The following is a 19,465-nucleotide window of genomic DNA, read 5'->3' as shown; positions in this document are numbered from 1 at the left end:
GTGGTCCTTTGTTACCGTTCCTCTGCACTGTGTGTTCCGCAGGTCCCCTCTGTTGGGGCCACTGCAACAGTGCCACGCCTCTAAGGGGTCCTTGCCGTCACAGGTATAAGAACAGTAACAACAGGCCAGGAGGAAAGCAGTGGTGTCGTGTTTTGTCTTGGTGAGGCCGCAAGAAAAGCCTCCGAGCTAGGCTCCTCTCAGGCATAGAAGTTCCCTCTGCCATAAATTGCATCTATTATTCAGTATTACTTTGTTTATTTAAAGCTCTCTTTCCTCATTTTTGCCCTAGAGACTTGATGCTAGTATCTGCTAAATTTAGCTATCATCTGAATAAAGCTTACTCAGTTACAGCCAGTGCAGGCAATAATAAGCTAATACTGAAGGAGAGAGGTTCATTCTCCCTCAGGCACATCCTGCAGGAGAAGGTGGTACAAGGGGCTCTTACTGTTTCTCATAGTAATAATCTCCTAACAGGCAAGTTATAATATATAATAACAGTTAAACCTCGGTTCATTAAAAGGCATTCATTCTCTGAAAATTGTTCTCCAGCCTCCACAGATGTCACCTCAGTGCGTGTCCTTTTGCTGTTCATTCTCTTCTGAATCCCTCCCTGTCCCAGCATCCAGTGTCAGAAGCTCTTGGTGTGATGGTGCTAATACATTCTTTTGGGCAGGACTTACTGGGTGCTTATCCCCAGCTTCAGGGCGGGGGAGCATTAACCCTTTACTGCTTGTTCAGCATGTCACTCTTTAATTTTCTTTTTACAGTAATCTGAACTTTTTTTTTAAAATTGATCTGAGGGGACAGTCACTGGGTGTGTAGCACAGGGCACTTACCCATTTTCTCGTTTTCTCTTAGTAGCTACTGGAGGGTAGAGCTTGCTCAGCTCCTAGTTCCCTGCCAGGTTTGTTGCTGGGGTTGTGTGAAAGGTCACAAAGTCACGAGGAGGTTGCTGTAGCTCTGCAAAGGAGAAGCTGAACATGCAGTGAGTTAATAGCCTATTGCTGAAATTGGAAAGAGCACTGGAGAGCATTCCAGTCAGCAGAAAATTTGTTACTACTTGTGTACTCAGATAATCTTTATTGTGGTCAGAGTGAGATAAATGATAGCTGCCAGTGAATTTACCATGGGGAAAGCATTTCCAGAAATGTCTCATCAGTCAAACACTCACTTTTAGCCCCTAAAACACTTTTTACAGGCTCTTTGTAAGCTATTCATGGTTACATATTACATAGTATATACAAGATAGCTTCTTCTGATGGCGAATTTGCATAATTTATTAGTATCACCTAATACATTGTTACACATGCCTAGTATTAGAATGGTGTAACCTCATAAATACATTATGAAGGCACTTGGTGCAAACCCATCTTTGTTACTAACACTGCAAAACATGTTTAACAAATAAATGTGGTGGAAGCTGCATTGATTTATTATCCCGTAGATGGAAAATACATGTCCTTTTCTACCTCAAAAGCAAACCATTACCAATGCTATCCTAATTCTGTTTCCGTTGCACCGGTTAATAAAGCCCTCAATTATGCAAGTGTCTCAGAAACTCTGACTCCCTTCTTATTAAATACCTTCAGTAGCAAGAAACTGTAATCCAGGCAATGCCTCCTTTACACAGCAAGGTTGAGTGCAGACTTGCTATTATTTTAGCTAGCAGTTATCTGCAGAATAAAATTTAATGAGCACACAGGGGTCACTTTGCTGAGCAGGGAAGGCAAGGCACTTGCTTTAACTGCAGTCACAGTCTCCTGCCTCAGAGTCTGCTCAGGTTCTTGGAGTTACTTAGTGCACCAAAAAGTTAAATGGATGGGCATTTCATGCTGAGTCACATTCCCAGGTTTGGATCTGTTGCCAAAGATCACAGTCCAACATGGGCCATGGATTTTTTATTTGTTTCCTATTGTTAACACATTATATTTTTTCAGCTCCTTTTAACAGGATTTGTCAGTATTTCTCAGGGCATGATCATTAACGTTTCTCCTGGCTGTGTTCTGGCTTCAGCTGTGTTTGGTCTTGCCAGACACGGTGATGACAGCATCTGTCATGTCTCTGTGCGGGTGACTTTGGTACAACTAATACCTGTCACACTCCTACAGACAGGGGTGCAGAGTCTTTCCTCGCTCTTTGGCTTTAATAGAGAATTGTGCTTACATCTTCTTCCTGCATTGCTAAACACAATCAGTTTATTGACTTGCATTAGAAATGTACCATCATCTCTTAATATATACTGGATTTTACCTGTGTATTGTATGTTACCTTAAATCTGTATGTACAGATTGCATGTTACATACAATATTTTTACAATGTAATAATGTTACAATATAATTGTATGTACAGTTTAGGCATTTGGATCACATTATATCTTCTGCATGTCATAAACTGTAAAATATTCTCTCCTGATCTCAACTGCCTGTCTCTGATATCTTTGATAAATCTGCTTTATGCTGAGCAGAGCATATAAAATACTGTATTTCTCTTTGCAGGATCTTCCATGGCTTTATTATTCTCACAGTGATGATATGATTCTTACTTCATCATGATATATACATGTAATTGTCACTTTCTTTTACCTGAATTACAGTTGAAAGCGATTGAGCAGACCCTACAAATAGCTTTTCCAGACTAGTATGTACTATTAAAAATTTGATGTTGGGAGACTTCGTGTCTATGTCATTAAAAAAAATAAATCAGTATTACATTGTATTGTTTTTAAGGCCTCTGCTCGAATTAAATTTTCATCCAAGGAATCTTCATCATTTTGTAATCTCTCAAAAATCAGTGCAGTTAACTCCTTGAAGCACTTTGGGGACAGAAGGGATGTCAAATAGTGTTCATTTAAATGTATAACATCTAAATAAATTGCTGTCTTAGAGCCTGAATAATCTAACTTTGGATGGCAAACCCCACAGGTGCTGCATTTCAGATTGAGAGTGTCTTTCTGAGAGTGAAGCTATCTTTGAAAGCTTTTTGCTGCGAATGTGCATGTTTTATAGCTTTCTTTAAATCTCATGCCTCAGTGGGTACCCCTGAGCTAGCTGGCTTTTCAGTTACAAATAACACAGCATACAGATCAGTTTTAAGTTCTAAGTAACTTCCATATATGAACATTATCAATTGACTTTCTGCTTGCTTTCTTATGGCATTGAAAAATGGGATTTTTCACTGTTTGAATATGTTGATAGCTGGTTCATCTTGGAGTGACTATTCTTCTCATTATTATTCTAGGCTTTGGAAGATTTCTGAGATTATTGGACATTTGGCTTGTTCCACTGCATAATTCTATACTACATGTTAACAGAGACATTACTGATATTCATTTGCTGTCTCTGGCAGTTCGTAATAGCTGTTTGCTCTTAATTTATGTTACAGCTTCTGGATTCAGGGGGTTACGTGGGAGTCTCCGTCTGAAGGAATATTGTGAAGAATGTTAGAAAACAGAAGCTGAGGGCAGCATTAGAAGTAAAATACAACAATCACAAGCATTTATTTAGCTTAGGGCTTTTTTAAAAAACAAGTCATGATTTTGGGAAATACAATCCTGATGTTCGAACACTTGGTGTTGTCTACGCTGACATGTATATCTGTATTTTGTCTTCCAAAATGAACCAGACTGTTTTATAACAAACGGATTTTCACCTCTGCATGTTCCTTCACATGTGGATTATGGAATGTGCTTTGCTTTAGACAGCTAGTTTGTCTAGTTTCACCATATCCCATATTCAGTGTTTTCTCTTGAACGGCTGTATTCTAAGTTGCTGTCATGAATATTTAGCTGTGTTTGCCAACTTGAAGCAAGTTGCGCTGTGGTCAGTGTTCCAACAAAGAACCATGGATCACTGTCTGTCCTGTACCACAAGTACATAGGAACCTTTGTCCTTTAACTGCGTGACATACCTTTGAAAACAATTTGGTTTTCTGGCCTACTGAATTTGAACAAAGGCTGGACAATGCTTTGATTCATACACTTGCAGGGGTGAGTGTCTAGTTACTTTATACTGACAGAAAGTCTTTTATTCTGATCTTTTTTTCAATCCAGTGCAGATACCTTACCTGTACGAGGTCACCGAAAAGCTGGCTCTGCCTTGCACAGCTTCTGCAGATAATGTTGACACAGGTGAAGATTAAATCAGCTTCCCACTATAGTAGGTTCTATAGTAAGAAATGAACTTTGCCCCTGAACCAGACGAGTTATCATCTTCCTATACAGATGAGATAAGGAGGTACAAAGATTAAGCAACTTGCAGGGTGTGGAGGCTTAGGCCAAAACACATCTTTGTTCTCCACCTGCTGGAGAACAAAGGTGGCTCCAATGGGAAGAGAGCAAGCTTTGCTGAAGAGCCTACTTTGTAGAAGGAGGTAATATTTTTAAGAGCATAAATATTATATGTGGAAAAAACCCAAACAAGTCCTTCTTCAGGGCATAGAATACCAGAAGAAAGCACTTTGCTAGTAATACTTTGCGTATAGTACAGAGTTGATGTCACAAGGTTTTTGTGGTCAGAAGTAATGTGAGTTTGCATCCAGACTCACAAAAATGCCTGAACTTCCAGTGCCTTCATACTTTCCATCTTTGTCTGAAGGGAAAATAATCTCTTCAGAAGGGCATCTGCTGTTCTTGCATGCCTCCTAGAGTGGATCAGGCAAACAGGTCTGCAGCTGCTTGGGAACAATTTCTTTATTTCCCACGACTATCCTAAATGTTAGGACAGGGAGGAAGTAGTAGGATTCCAGGGCTCAGAGTGACTATTTTCCTCCTGTCCCTTCTGCGGGCTATGGACATGGTTTCTGGGTCTTCCTCTGCCCCTCCCCACCTACTTCATTCCTGCAGTACTGGCTCTGGGAGAAGGTGGCAGACCTTACTGCCACTGTTTCCTCCTGTCTAGAAGGCCAAAACCTATCCTATTATAGTTGTTTTTCCTTTTCCCCAAAACCTGAAAAAAAGAGGAAAAAGATCCTTAGGTGGAGCAGGGATAGCTTGAGTGAACAAAATGTAGGGGAGCTGTGGACCAGGAACCACTAAGTGCTGGAGAACAGGTGTTAAGAGTTGGTGGACACAGGAAGGAGGCAAAGGCAAGACTGATGTAGGGATTGGAGTGAGTGCAAGTGTGCTTTATAGATTGTCAGGCTGAATGAAATGCATTGTAGGAAGGTGAGTAAAGCATGGACAACACCTACTGCCATATGTACACATGGAGTTATTGAAAAACTTAAGAGCTTTGGGCCCATATCTTGCTTTTTGGGGATCTGCCTTGTTAATTTTTGTGGTTTTGTTTTACTGTCACTGCTGAATCAGCACAGCTTCCAGGAGTTACGAGCAGTTTAACGGAAGCCTTTGAAGAATCTTCCAGGGCATCTTTCCTTATTACTTTGGAAGCTGAGTTAGTGATGGACTTGATGAGCTTTAAGACCTCAGTTATCAGGATCTGAGCGTCCAAGCTTACCATGAGCTTTGTTTTCCTTTCCAATCAGCTTCATGCAGCTGGACTGTTAACCTGTTGATGTTACTTCCCCCTGCACCTGGGTTTCAACCTGTCTTTCTCCTTTTGTGGTTCTAGAATTGGTCTTTCCTCCTTTTCAGCTGAAGATTGGCCTACCTGCCTTAACATTTGACTTTCTTCTTTTGTTTCACCACTGGCTTTCAACTTATTCTTTATTCCTCTGTTGCGTTGATTTGCTCTTTGTAGCTTTCTTTTGTGTTTTACTCAGAACTATAGATATTCTATGGCAGAATCTGAGAAATTCACCCCTAAAAATATTCCCCTGCTGACTGCACAGAAAATGGACAGAAATTCAAAGAGGGATTTTGAGACAAGGTGCAGAGTATAACATTCTTTAACTAGAGGGACTTGTAAAAAGGCAGTGATCGTTCTCAGTTCTAGAAATATTGTGGTCTTTGGTGAAATAAAGTCTCATTTTTTTCCAGGGAGGACGTTCTTTTTCCTGTTTAAATGGAAATAATTATTCTCATGTAAAGAGCTTGGAAATACACAAAGAAGAGGCTGTGTTAGAGCTGAGAGCTTAAGTATCCTCATGCTCTGCAGATGTGATATTGGCGAATGTCAATGGTTGTTGAACACGGCTGCTTTCAAAGCAGTGACAAAGAGGTGGAGGCTCTGTGTTTTGTTCCCAGCCTATCTGCTCCAGGGTCTGAAAATGTTTACAAGCCCCAGAGCTGGCTCAGAATGCAACAAAGTTTAGCTAGTTATGCTTGTCACCAACCGTTAATGGTTTGGAAACAGACAGGAAATTGGCTGGGGCTGTCACAGGCTTTTGCTGCCTTAGGCAGGCCTTGTTAGGGGATGTCTCTGCTGCTTGATGCAGAGCAGAGCTGGTGGAGCTGGGGGAAGCATTGCCTGCTGCTGCAGCTCCTGCCTGCTTCTTCTCATGCAGGCACTGCTCTCATGTTCCCATAGCTAAAGGTGTGTCATGTCCCCTCCTGTTCCCCAGTCCCTTCAGGTTTGGGAGGGAGCCATTTGGAGACAGTAGGGCAAACAGGGGGAGGCAGAGAAGGGATAGGATCATGAAGGTGTTGCAGGGCAGGGGATGAATGGGCCACCAGCATGCATTGGAAAGGAGTGGGTCAGATCAGCTTGTTTCTGATGTGGGACTTGAGAGCAAGGCAGCACTGTGGATTTAGCTGCAAGTGCCAGGGGGCTGGATGGTTATTGCCACAATGCACACTTTGTGGATTCATAATTTGTGGGATTTTCTTTCTTTTCAGAATTGCTGAGAACCACACAGAATAGTCTGTGAGGCTTCCTACACCAAGGATATGTTCTGTCCTGCGGCTGGCATGCTGCATTTGCCAGCATGGTGCCAGACCTCTCTCGTTGAACTCTGCTTTTGTAATTTTTTCCCCTTGCTTGTTTTCTTTTCCTTCTTTTGCTTTCTCTAATAGCTGTATTTTGTCTTTCCTTGTCTTATTCCCTGCTTCCTTGACTGCTGCCTCTCTTTGTAGCCCTTGCTTCTCCAACCAGGATCAGCAATTTCTGGGGCTGTGGGAGGGTGACAGTTCAACCTGACATTTTACTGTTTATTCTTGACTCCCAGCAGCTGAGTCCATCTAAATTATACATCTGCCTCTCTCTTCCTTTCTTTCCTTTCCCATCCAGCTCTCTTCAGCACAGTACAGAAAACACTCTTCTAGAAAACACTGAAAATCCACTGGCATGTGCTTGGGGACCCCTAGTCTCTTGGGTGCAGGGGCAGCCCTGGAGGTGCTGGATACCAGTCACCTATATACTTACCACGAGTCCCCCGGGGCCAGGCTGCTTTGTCCTCCAGGGCCACATCTCCTGCTATGCCTCTGTCTTCTGAAGTCCAGGGAAGAAATGTCAGCGTGAGAGCAGCCCAGGCTGCCATTTCTAGCGAGAATGTGTGGTGCCACAAGGGCTCTCCTCACTAGATGTCACTGTGAGGCTGGGTTTTGCCTGCCATAAGCAGAGCAGCCAGGAGGGATGGATGCTGAGATGAGTGCTGAGCAGGAGCAGGAAGGAGGGTGTGGAAGAGGTTAGCAGGACATCTGTTGAGTTGCTGTAGGCAACTTGAGCCTGGGCAAGTTTTGGGCACAGAACCAGCAAGGTGCAGAAGGGTTTTGGGGTGCAATTTCATACCACAACCTTTGAACACCCAAGCCAGTATCTGGTAGTCATCAAGGCCTTAGTATGAATGAGTCACCGTGACTTTTGTCTAAGTAGTGCTTACCTCCTGCTGATCGTGATACCGGTTTGGCAGCAAGCCCCTTGCTAATGCTTACTCCTGGCTCACTGTTCACTGTCCCCATCTGCCATCACCCATCTGTAGCCCTAGCTGCAGCACACCTCCATCCGGTGAGTGGCCCTGTTACTGCCTTGCTGGCAGGGCTGTGGTGGAGAGGACTTTTGGTAGAGAGAGGCACCATGGTGGCCCCCAAAGTCGAGGTGAGAGCTGTGGTGGGTGGTGTAGGGAGGCCTGGCAGAGGCTGGCCTTTCACCAAAGAAGCCAAGTGACAAGCTGGCCATGTGGTCCCTGGTACTGAAGATGTGGGGCAGAGTGGGAGCTGGCAGACTCAAGCACCCATGGGGAGTCTGGCTCACATGAGACCTCTCTATGCAGTGAGCAAGACCTCCTGTCCCACAGTTGGCAAGCACGTTGCTGAACATAGTGGCAAATGCTTTTATAATTTCTTTAACTTCCTTAATTTTTTTGGGGCTTTCCTTCTTTCACTTTTTCTTTCCTTTCTTCACCCCTCTATTTTGATAGCTGTCTTTTGACTTGTGTTGCCTGTTTCCCCCTCTCCTTGTCTTCTCTTTCTCCTTCTAGCCCTTGCTTCTCCAACCAGGGTCAGCAGTTTCTGGAAGGATGACAGTTCAACCTGACCTTTTATCTCTTGGTCTTGACTCCTAGTACTTGAGTCCCTCTAAATTGTAAGACCAGCTCTTCTTTCTTCTCTTCCTCCCTTACTCCAGTGTTTGTTCCTACAGCTTCATATTGTGAACTGGACCCTGCTATCCTGTCTCCATACTCTGAGGGGTCCCTACGGTGCAGAACCTGCAAGCTGTATTCTAAGGGAGAGGAACTAATTAATGCCCCATGAATCACCAACATCTGTGGTATAGACGATCTTTAGGAGAGTTATGTGGTTTTATTTTTAAGATAACCAACTGCAAGCCAGAAACAAGGGAATAAGGGTTATGTGGAAAGCCGTCCATACTGGGAAAGTGTTTTGGTTTGGTCGTGCATAGGTATAACAGCCTCCTGTCTTATTGGGTGCACCCTGATTTACATTGATGTAAGAGCACACTCCATATAGGTGTTAGCATCCATATGAGTTTCTATCTGGGTGTACTTAACATGGATAGAAATGGTGCCGTGGGCTGTACAGTGTGTGAGCTCCTCAGCATGGATCTGTGCTGGTTTGGTACAGCTGAATCACTGCACGGGATTAGGACAGCTCTGTGTATTTGTGTGCAACCTAGGTATGTGCATTTACACATGCATGTGCATTAGTGCTGAAGAGGTTGTGAAACAGATTGAATGTGAACCCCCAGGATGTGCAGCCTTTGGGGCTGGCCAAAGTAGTGGGGAGCCCCAGAGAGAATGCTGGGCTTGCCTTGCTGTGCTCTTCCAGCTGCAAGCTGTACTGGAGGCTGATTGTGTGCCAGGGTGCATTAGCATTCACTCCATCACAGCACAGCCCAATTAATATTTGATTCTGGCAAATGAAGGAGGACAGAGAGATTAAATGGTGTTGCCAGCTGGGGTGGCAAGGGGGAGGCATACTCTTTTCTGTGCCCAGAGGAGTAGGACTAGAAGACTTTCCTGGAAGACCCATCAGGATCTTCACTTCACAAGCAGTAGCTCTGAATGGTCTGCCCTGGTGCCTGTGGGACACAAAGCTGTCCTGTGACCAGGTGGCTCTACGGGTGGGGTATGGGGCTTTTCACAACTGGGTTTCTGCCGACCTCTGAGCTGACGGCTGGGTGTGATCGTGGAGGTGGAGCAGAAGATTGCCTGAGCCCTCTGGGGCCTAACTGTGTAGATCTAATGGACTGCGCATGGCCACTTAGTGCTTATAGGGAGCTGCAGCACTTGAAAGGGACCCCTTGGAAAGCTCTCTGCAGGAATGTAAATGAAGATCCAGGCCACAGAGGCCTTCGGGAGCAACTTCTGTGTCATTTACTTGATGCGTTGGCAGATAGCAGATCAGTGTCAGTGATGCCCTCAGTGCTGCTCAGCAGGACATGTGGCTTTGTTTCCACATCACAGGCAGGTGGAATAAGGTGGATCCTGTGCCTTCCCCTTTCTGGCAGAGATGCCTGCAGTCCCCTCAAGGGCTGGGAGGCCCAGTGGCTTTCAGCAGGGCCACAGGAAGCTGGTCTGGGCTGTGGCTATTTTAAGCCACCCCCAGATGTGGTTGCCCTTTCCAGATAGGCATCATGTCAGTTCCCAATTGAAAAGCCAAATGAAATTTCCAGGTGGTTTGCAGCTTTTATGACTCACTTGTTTGCTTTTCACTTATTCTTTCCTTTTTTATTTTTTAATTTATTTTTTCTCTTTCTCTTTTCTGTCTCTATTCACTCCTGCCAGCTGCCTGCTTTGAATTTAGTTTGTATCAAGGGCAGGAGAAATTAATTTTCTGCTTCCCATTTGGTGCAGAATGGATTCTTCCCCCTCTATTCCCCTTCCCTGCCTGTTGCTGGAGTAAAGAGAGATGTCTTGGAAACATTTCCTTTTTAAAATCTCCTTCTGCCCTCTTGTAACTACTTGGCCTCTCTGCTGACAGTGTGGGACAGATGCTAACGCAGTACTCCTTTCCTGATCCAAGAGCTGGAGAACAAACTCTTGGGCATATTGCAGATAACTAAGTGACAGCACATCTCCCTACAAATCTAGTTCCAAAAAAATAATAGAAGAAAAATAATAGAAGAAAAATAAAAGAAGAAAATAAATATTAGGACAGTTGGAGAGGGACAGGTTGTCTGAAATCATTGCTGCTGCTGAGCTCCTGAGAACTACCAGCACACAGAGTGTCTTAGGGTTCAGTGCTGGGACAGCAGCTGTGGCCAGACCCTGCTTGAAGCTGGGAGGGGAAACATGGCATGACAGGATAGCAGCCAGGAGGTGATACGGTCAGCTTGCAGCAGACATCTGGTAAATAGATTGTTTTAATCTGGAAACTGGGGGTTTTGTGGTGCAGATATCAAAGTTCGCTGTTAGGCATAAAAGAACTGAAAGCAACTTCCCAACAGGCCAGTAATGTATAGGCTCTATGTGTGTATATACAGTACTCGCTAGTAGTGAGATGTGGCGTTTATGTTACCTTTTAGCGGGGAAGAATCATTTCTTTCTACATTCTAATTATGTTCCATTAAAATGCAAATTTGGGTTTATGCATTGAAATTGTCAGTACCATTGCCATGGCAACTGGAGCTTGAGGGTGGGGAATTGGAATAGGTGGGACCATGCATCTCTCTCTGAATCCCTCTCAGATACCTCCAGGTAATTGAAATCACAGTGGCCTTCCAGGAATTGTGGCACTTTCCCACTAGTGAATTTGGGGCATCACTGAAGTTCTCCTTGGAGCTCTTTTAACAGGGTGAGGCACCGTGTGTGTAGGTCACTGGGTAACTCCCATCAAAGTGGAAGAACTAGTGCACAGGTAATTCAGAAGGAGGTGAATCCTTCCCATTTCACCCCCCATGACATGCTTCTTTTGAGGTGTCTGGCTAGGAAGGAGGAAGAGATCTCTTATGACTTCACTAACTTCCACCTGGAAGTCCTTAGATACTGCCACACTTACTGGAAGATCTAAGTGCCGTCTATGCTTTTAAAACCACTCGCCTCCAGTTAAACACCCAGTCAAACTGTCTGTGTTGGTGATATCCTGCAGCAGTGAGTTACCCTGGTCAATCATCTGTGGCACAGAGTGAGTAGAATCTTCCTTATACAACTCTCCTGGGGCCCTTCTCCTTTCTCTTGTTTGTTTTGTGTGGCAAGATGATGTGACTGTGTCTTCCTCCTTTACAGCTGGGACTCCTGGAGCTTGTCTCCCTCCTGTTTAAGAATGAAATGAAGGGGTTTCAAGATGCTGGGTGGAAGTGAATGCTGAGAAAGACTGGGATATGATTGAAGTGTATTTTACAGGGGGAAAATGTGCACTTCTGTTTTGGCTGTTGACTGAAAATTTTGGTGATAAATAAAATGTGAGTTAATTCCCAGACTACATTGACAGCTGGGTAGGGAAGATGGGACTAAGTCTGTTTTCTGTCTCCCCACCCCTATTAAGAGATTCACAAAATCAGCTGACGACTCATCCTGGTGTTGGCAAGGGATAGTTTTTCCTCTGGACTGGGAATATGATTTGCTGGTAGTAAAACCTAGATACAGTCTTATGAACCTGGTGATCCAAACTGCAGTTTCTGTTGAATATAATTGACTTGGATGCCTTGGAGGCTGTTTATCATTCACTTAACAGTGAAATAAAGGAAAGAGGAAACATCCAGAGCAGGCTGTAGTTCAGCCTAGGAAGGTCCCAAGTAAGAAAAGGTCCCAGGTAAGAAAAGTAAGGCATTGCCCTCTGCCTCAATACAAGACAGCAGCAAACTGGAGTGTTTAGTGGGGGGCCATGAAGATGATCAGGGAGTTGGAGCATGTAACGTGAAGAAATGTTGAGGGCATTGCCTTTGTTCAGCCTGGAGGAGAGCAATTTAAGGGGGGGTCTAATTGGTAAGGTAGTGAAGTGTGTGTGTAGAGAAGATGGAGCTGGACTCTTCCCAGAGGTGTGCACCAAGGACAATAGGCAGCAGGGACAGTTGCAGCAAGGGAAATTCCAACTCCATATAAAGAAAAAACATAATAATCTCACAGCACGTGAGATGGTGGCCCAGAGAATTTTTGAATCTGCATCCTGTGAGATACTCAAAACTCAAGCAGATGAGGCATTGAGCAACCTGCTCTGGCTTTGAAGTTAGCCCAGCTTTGAACAGAGAGATGGACCAGAGGCCTCCAGAGATACCTTTTACAACCAGTTTTTCTGTGGGCTCCTACTGGGGGCAGGTTCTGTGACTCATGGTATGATGGGGAGCCACTCTTCACTAGGCTGACTCACAGCACAAGTCATCTGTGGGCTTCTTTTGTTAGAAAACGCAGGACCTTACTGTGAACCTTCAGCTTCTGCTTTGGGGGAGTTACGTCTGTGCTGTGAGCACAAAAGTGATGGCAACAGGGGCTGAGTAGAGCTCTAGATCCCGTGAAGACAAGGAATATATCACTTGCTACTTCTAACCTAGGCAAGCCATTAACTTGAGGAGATTGGGCTCCCCACGAGAGACATCTGACTGGAAATGAGGGATAGGAATAAACCAGGACATTTTACATGTCAGGATTTCTCAAGGAGTAGATAAACAATATGTGATAATGTCCTTCTCTTCTGAGTGGAGATGGTGGGGAGAAAAAAAAAACAATATTTGAGTTTTTGTATCTCAAAGGCATGGAAGTGGCCTGAAGGTACCTGAAAGCAGAGCAATGAAGAACTGATATAGGTGGGAAAGAAGCCATTTCACCATGTTCAATATTATCATCATTAAGCTGATCAGCTTTACCAACAAGGAAGATACTGAGAATGAGAGAGCAAATACTGTAAGGGAAGTTGAGGAACACACGTTCAAAATAGCTGTGTTCTGGAGAAAACCTGCCAGTAAGTGCTTGCAGAGGGAGAGACAGAAGGTGAGATGGAGACCAGAAGAGAAAGTGGAGAAGAGAAAATGACAGGATGGAAGAGAGTGGGAGAAAAGAAAATGTCTCTCATTTCTGCAAGTCTCTCCATCCTGCTCCCCCTCCCTTCCCTCAGCTGCACAATGAGACTCAGATTCCCCCTGCACCATCCTGGTGGCATTCTGTTTCCTCTGGGATGAGCTGAGGGGGGTCAACCCAGAACTCCTGCCCCACATCCCCTGCCTGCGATTCCCAGGTCCCACCCTCCCTTCTGTTTCCACAGCCATGTCTTTGTCTTTGGGCCAGAGGGCTTGTGCCACATCTCCTTCTATATAGAGTGCAACAGGGGTTTCCTTTCCTACTAGGCTGAGATTTTACTAGCTGGGAAGATTTAACCCTGTGTCTGCTCTGAAGAGGCTTTCCAAGCTATGGAGTAAAGATCTGCTTTGCTAACATCAGTGAAAGGTGGTTTCTGTCTCATTGATTTTGGGGAAAAGCAGACCCCATTGATTTTGGGGACATAGCTGACCCCATGAGTCCTTTGTCACCCCATGCTTCTGTAATAAGTTATGTGACGCTGTGTGAGAGCAGCCAGTGAGCCGCGTCCTTGTCCTTGTCCTTGCCCAGCAGGTTGGCACTGCAAAAGCTCGTGTTGGAGCTCACCCTTCCCAAACGAGGGCCTCTAGTGGCAGCCACAGCAGAGATGTAGCAAAGGTGTCAGAGCAAGGTGATGCTTTCCCCCGGTATGACAGGCGCTCCATCCCTCCACTTGCAAACCCAGGCTGCCTGTGCACCCACCCCCATTCCCACTGGTGGGAATGGCAACACACCCACCCTCCCACAGCCTTTCCCTCATCATCTCTTCCCCCAGCCTGCCAGCAGCACATCCTCATGGGCTGCTTTCCTCACACCCTTAGCTGTTCTAACATATCCTCGGGGAAGGTGTAAGACTGGCTGTGGTGATGAGATTGTGATCTTTCCCTTTTTTTTTTTTTTTTGGTTTAATTGACAGTGGAGTTTCCCTTGCCATTTTCAGCAGATCTAAAAAAAAACCCCTTCATCCAATATTCAGCATCTTCCTGGAGCGCGGCAGTAGCCAGCGGGGGCTGTGGATACGCACTTGCAGAGGGGATGACTCACGAGCCCTGTCTTGTTCTCGGAGCCCCCATGACTCCTTCTGCTTCTCCTTCTTCTACCTTTCTCTCTGCCAGCAGCTTGTGCTGATGGGCCTGCAGCTGCCAGCACAGTCAGGGCTCTGATCGCAGCAGCACCAGCGGCAGAGGGGAAGAGTGCAGGAGAGACTGCCTTGCTCCTTGCAGGCTGTGAGGACATGATGGGAAAGGAGGTTTTCACTGGGGTATGTGGATAACTGGGGGAGGGTGCGTGGAGGCTTTACACATAATGCTGGGAATGGGCTATGGAAGAAATCTGGTTGAGAGGTCTGATTTGAAATCTCTGTACAGGAGGTTTCAAATCGAGGGCTTTCAAATCAGGATTTGAGAGCCCCTGATTTGAAACCTCCTGTACAGATCTCCCTCAGCTGCCCCCAGGCATCCCCCCAGTCTTCCCGCACAGCTCTTGTTTCAAGCTCTTTCCTGCTGGAATCTGAGCCAACACTGGCTCATTTTCACACACCCTCCCCTGTTGCTTCGTCGTTGACTAAATTAAATTTCAATTACTTTTTTCTTATTAAAAACCTAGTGAAAACAGCATTTAATTGGCAGCAGCTACTTGGCCTGATGCAGTGGGGAAGGATGTGCAGGTGGTTTGGTGAGAGGAGGCAGGGAAGGTGGCGAGTCATGGGTGGCACTTCTGTGTGGCTATGGAGGAGGGCACAGGAATGGGTTCCTGTCGGTGCCTCACTGGAATATGTGAGGTGACCTGTCCAGCTTCTTTACAAGAAGGGAGGCTAAAAGTACCAGCTGGTGGTCTCTCACCTTTGGGGTTGCCCACCTGCTGTCACTTCTGGGAAGGGGAGCTATGCTAAAGGGTGAAAGTGGACTTCTTCAAGTGATCTGCTGTGGGTCCCTTGAGGTTGAACACGGCCATCTAGCTTTGATGCCCTTGTTCTCATGGGCTGCTGAGGGTGTAGCTTGCTTGCTTGCTAGCAGACCTGGAACGGCCTGACCATAGAGTATGACAGTCTCCAGGAGTATATCCTTCATGGACCCTCAGCGAGCTGGCAAGCCGAGGAAAAACAGTGAATGTCTTCACTTGTGTATCTGCCAGGACTTAAGGTGAAGAAGTGTGTCTGCCTGAAGGCACACAGCATTTGGGAGCTGCCTTGCCCCTCAGATGAGCAAGCACAACTGTCCTGCATCCTCTGGGAACACCAGGAATCCTGGCAAGAGCATTGCCTCGGACCTCTGGTTTCCACTGTTGCTCAGGTTTTCTTCCTCCTCCTCTCTGCTCTTCGTCGCTCATCTCCAGGAAATGCCATTTGTGACCTCAGCCATCATAGCTGTGTCAGCATTGCGGGCTGGGAGCACCTGGGGCCCTTCTCTGCTGGTGACATCTCCTGGGCGCACACTGACAGCTAGTCAGGACTCATTGTCTCTCAAAGAAACCAGGAAAATAGGCTTGTGTTTGAATCCCAGGTGCAGAGAGGGTCTGCCTGCCACAGCCAATTGAGCTGCTGCTGTGCCTGGCAGTGTTACTATCTATTCTATGAGCTTCTATTCATGTTCCTTGCTTTTCCTTTTGCTGCTTTCTCCTTTCCTCCTTTCTTTCTCTCTCCCTTTCTTCCTTAAGCTGCCTCCCAGCAGAGATTGGCTATTAAGCCAGTTGTGCTGAGGCTGCGAGATGTGGACAGGCATTAGGAACAAATGACATTGTTTGGGCACTTGCTCTGTTGCAGCAGTAGGGCAGCACAAATATCCATGAGCAGCATCACTGCGCCAGAAAGAATGTGTGGGAACAACACATATACAAGAGGTGTGTCAACCCTTAACTCTTTTGTGAGCTCTCCCTTGCATCTTGTGAGCCAGGGTGTGAGTTTGTACTGCTTAAGATGTCAACACATGGGCAAGTGAGTTTCTTGTATGGTCCACAAGGCCAACAGCCATTCTGTCAGTATAAGTTACCTACAGATGGTGGGAATGGAGGAGATGCCTGGCTCCCATGTGCAGTTGTACAAAAGCCAGGGGAAGTCCAACCCCAGCATAAACACTGTGTGAGCAGCTCTGGGTGCTCACACCTGTGGCCAAAATGTAAACAGAGGTGCAGTTGTGGTATCATCTTCTAGCATTATGGGAGCCATGGCTGGAAGGGCTGGAAGCAGTGGTGTAGAGGAAGTGTTATGGGTATGGCTGTGTGTGTCACAGTGATGAGGGCACGGAGGAGGGGGGTTCAGAAACACTAGAATTCATATGGCTTAGAGCAGCCCCCTTTGAAGGGAGAGAAGGATGGGAGTGAAGTCTTGGTGTAGGATTTTTTCCCTTTGAGAAGATTATTTTACTTTCATGATGGCACTTTCTCAGGTGTCTAGATTGTGAAAGGTCTATGGAGGCATCCTTCTGTGCAGTGGTGTTGGTGGGTGCAATATGTGAGAATGGTGAACGTCTGGGCACTGGGCAAACATGGCATCATCTCAGAGGAGGAGGATTGACAAGAGAAGCAGGTTATCAGATGAACAGACTCAAATGGATTTTACAAGTTAATTTTTATCTGAAGGAAAGTAAATGTCCTTCCCAGATAGGCACTGATGACTTGGTCAGGGCTGTGTTTAGAAATCATCTTGAGGTGGCCATGGCTGGGTTGACTTCTCAGCACAGTGGTGCATGGTGCTTGACACTGGAGAGCTGGGGAGAGGGATGTGGCTAGTGCTCAGCAACCCATGCTGGTTGCAGGCAGGGCACCCACAGACCTTTGCAAGGGGCAGCAGCCTGATCTAGTTGAAGATGTCCCTTCTTATTGCCGTGGGGTTGGACTAGATGACCTTTGAAGGTCCCTATTCTGTGATTCTAGGATTCTAGGATCAGCCAAGGGGAGATCAGTCTTCATGCACCAAAAGGGGTCAATGCTTACAGACTGGTTCCCCCTCACCATGACTTGACTTTCAGGGATTTGCCAAGGAGTGGGTTAAACTTCTTCATTAATAAGCAGACAGATAAAAATCACTGGAAAAGGTAAATGAAATGCTGCTCTGACACATCTGATGCAATGGGAGGGGCAAATCCTCCAGACTGGAAAGCCACTGTCTCCCCAGGGTTTTAGGTGATTCCATCACCCTGCACTTGTCTAGTTTTATCGAAGTTTGTTCTTCATTAATGTGGTGATCAAAAGGGAGTCAGGTTCAGATCCTCCAATCCAGAGCAGTGGAGATGGGTGCCATGAGGTGTTCAGCACAGCGATGGGTGTATGGCTGCTGTGGAAGCAATAATATCCAGTGCATAGAGCATCATATAGTTCAGTGGTTATTCTCACCCAAGATTAAATCCCCTTGAGGTACACACTGGACTTCCCATCCTCCCACATTACCCACCAAGTGCACTCAGGTCCTTGAATGAAAGAAGTCCCACAAGTGAGTTTGCCTTTGCCTGAGGCAGGAATAACCCAGACTGTTTTCCCCAGAAAATAGATTCTTTAGTAGTTTGTTGTACAGTGGGGCCTCCTCAGCACATGTCACCTCCTCCTCTGGTGACATTCCAAAATCTTTGCCTTCTGGACAGTCCATGATGACTTCTAGGATTCCTGGATGACTGGGATTTCCTGTTCGAGTTCGTTGTATGCTACAACATGTAGCATTAGTTGCATGACGTGTAGAGAAGACCCTGCTTTTGAACACCCAGCCTGGTGTTCCAGTGCCAGGAGGAGCTGTGCTTCAGTGTCAGTCACTTCTGAAGCAGCTTGAACCCCTTCATAGGCTGCTAGTATCTCTTTTTCAGCCTTGGGTTCTGTATCTGACTCCAAAAGCTGAGGGGGTCAACCTCCAGCCTCCCCTGGAGCTCTCTCCAGAGGCTCCAGGTAGGACTGTTCTCCCTGGCTGTGGTTCAGAGCACAGTTTCCACATCTTGCCCTGTCCGGTCTGGTCCAAGGACTACTGCATGAACCGCCTCTTGTTTAATTTGTTCAAAACCTTGTTGGTGCTCATTTGAAATCATTATTTTTCTGTGTCACATGATAGAATGGGCATACAATCAGACTGTAATTTGGGATGTGCATTCTCCAGAACCCCATGACACCTAAGAGATACCAGGAAAGGTAGAACACTACTTTATTGCCTCCTCCTCTAAAGCAGCTATTCCAAAAGCCCATCAGTACCCCCATCAGTAACTTCTCTTGAGATAGTCTATGCCATGGATGCATGGAGCCTCTGGGCCAGTCACAATAGGGTGCTTTTCCCACTCCTTCCCAGTCAGGCTGATTTCAGCCTCCAGTGCAGTCAGCTGTTGAGTCACTCCAGAAATACAAATGTGTTCTGACCCTTGATGGTATTAGGGTATACTGTGAACTGGTGTCTACTAGGGCTTTGTAGTTTTGTGGCTTTGACATGCCAGGCCATCTAAACCATACAGTCCAGTTAACCCGGTTGTCCCATCTCCTCCACCTGACTGGAGACAGCGCCTCTCTATGCCTGGTCATAGGGTGCTCCATTTACCATTTACTTCTTGTAAAAATGGATTAGAATTTATTACTATAGGGTGACGTATAAGGTCAGCCCTCCCACTGTCTCTGGGAAGCTGTCCACTGGAGACCGGAGCAATGACTCTTCTGGAAGAACCCCCATTTGTGGTTGTTTTTCCTTGCAATTCACATACCTGTGCCTCTAGGACTAAGGTAGATTTTTTCATCATACTTCCTCATGTCCACTCCGTGGTCCTGCAGGTAAAACCATGGGGTACCCCGTGGAGTGTACCTTCTATATCCTCCTTCTTGAGAGGAAGGATGCTTACTGTCAATAGCTGAGATGTTGATCTGTGCAGGTGGGAGGAGGATCTCTCCTCTGTTTGCTGTCGGAACTCCTGGAACAGTTTCTGACATCATTCAGACAGCTTTTCCACAGCTGAGATGTGAGACTATTGGGAGGAAGAGTTTTATTCTGTGTTGTCAGAGTTGGCAAGTGAGTTCATTCACCAGTGGTGTCTCTATGTCTCTCCAGTTCATTATTGCCAGTGAGTTGGCATGTGATGATGGCGTACTTCATACCAATTTCTGCCACATGACTCGTGCACTGGACGACATATTCAGGCTACTAGTTCCATTGTCCCAGTACCGGAACAGCCAGGTGATAATGTACGTGAGCTGATGGCTGAAATCT

The 19,465-nt window shown here is 45.9% G+C and overlaps 1 protein-coding gene across 1 annotated transcript in view; it reads left to right on the top strand.

Moving 5' to 3' along the window:
* The first annotated feature begins 353 nt into the window (after window positions 1-353).
* Window positions 354-19,465, top strand: part of LOC133267990 (voltage-dependent T-type calcium channel subunit alpha-1H-like) — a 51,802-nt gene continuing 32,690 nt past the window's right edge. The window contains exon 1 of the transcript XR_009742932.1: window positions 354-4,126. The gene's annotated coding sequence lies outside the window, so the exon portion shown is untranslated. The remainder of the gene's footprint in view (window positions 4,127-19,465) is intronic.

Source organism: Pezoporus flaviventris, unplaced genomic scaffold (assembly GCF_033815535.1).
Source record: "Pezoporus flaviventris isolate CSIRO_AGI_PZ_B2104156 unplaced genomic scaffold, CSIRO_AGI_Pfla_v1 ptg000011l, whole genome shotgun sequence".
Classification (NCBI taxonomy): Eukaryota; Metazoa; Chordata; class Aves; order Psittaciformes; family Psittacidae; genus Pezoporus; species Pezoporus flaviventris.
Note: the sequence above shows the minus strand (reverse complement) of the source record. Positions and strands in the feature narration are given on the sequence as shown.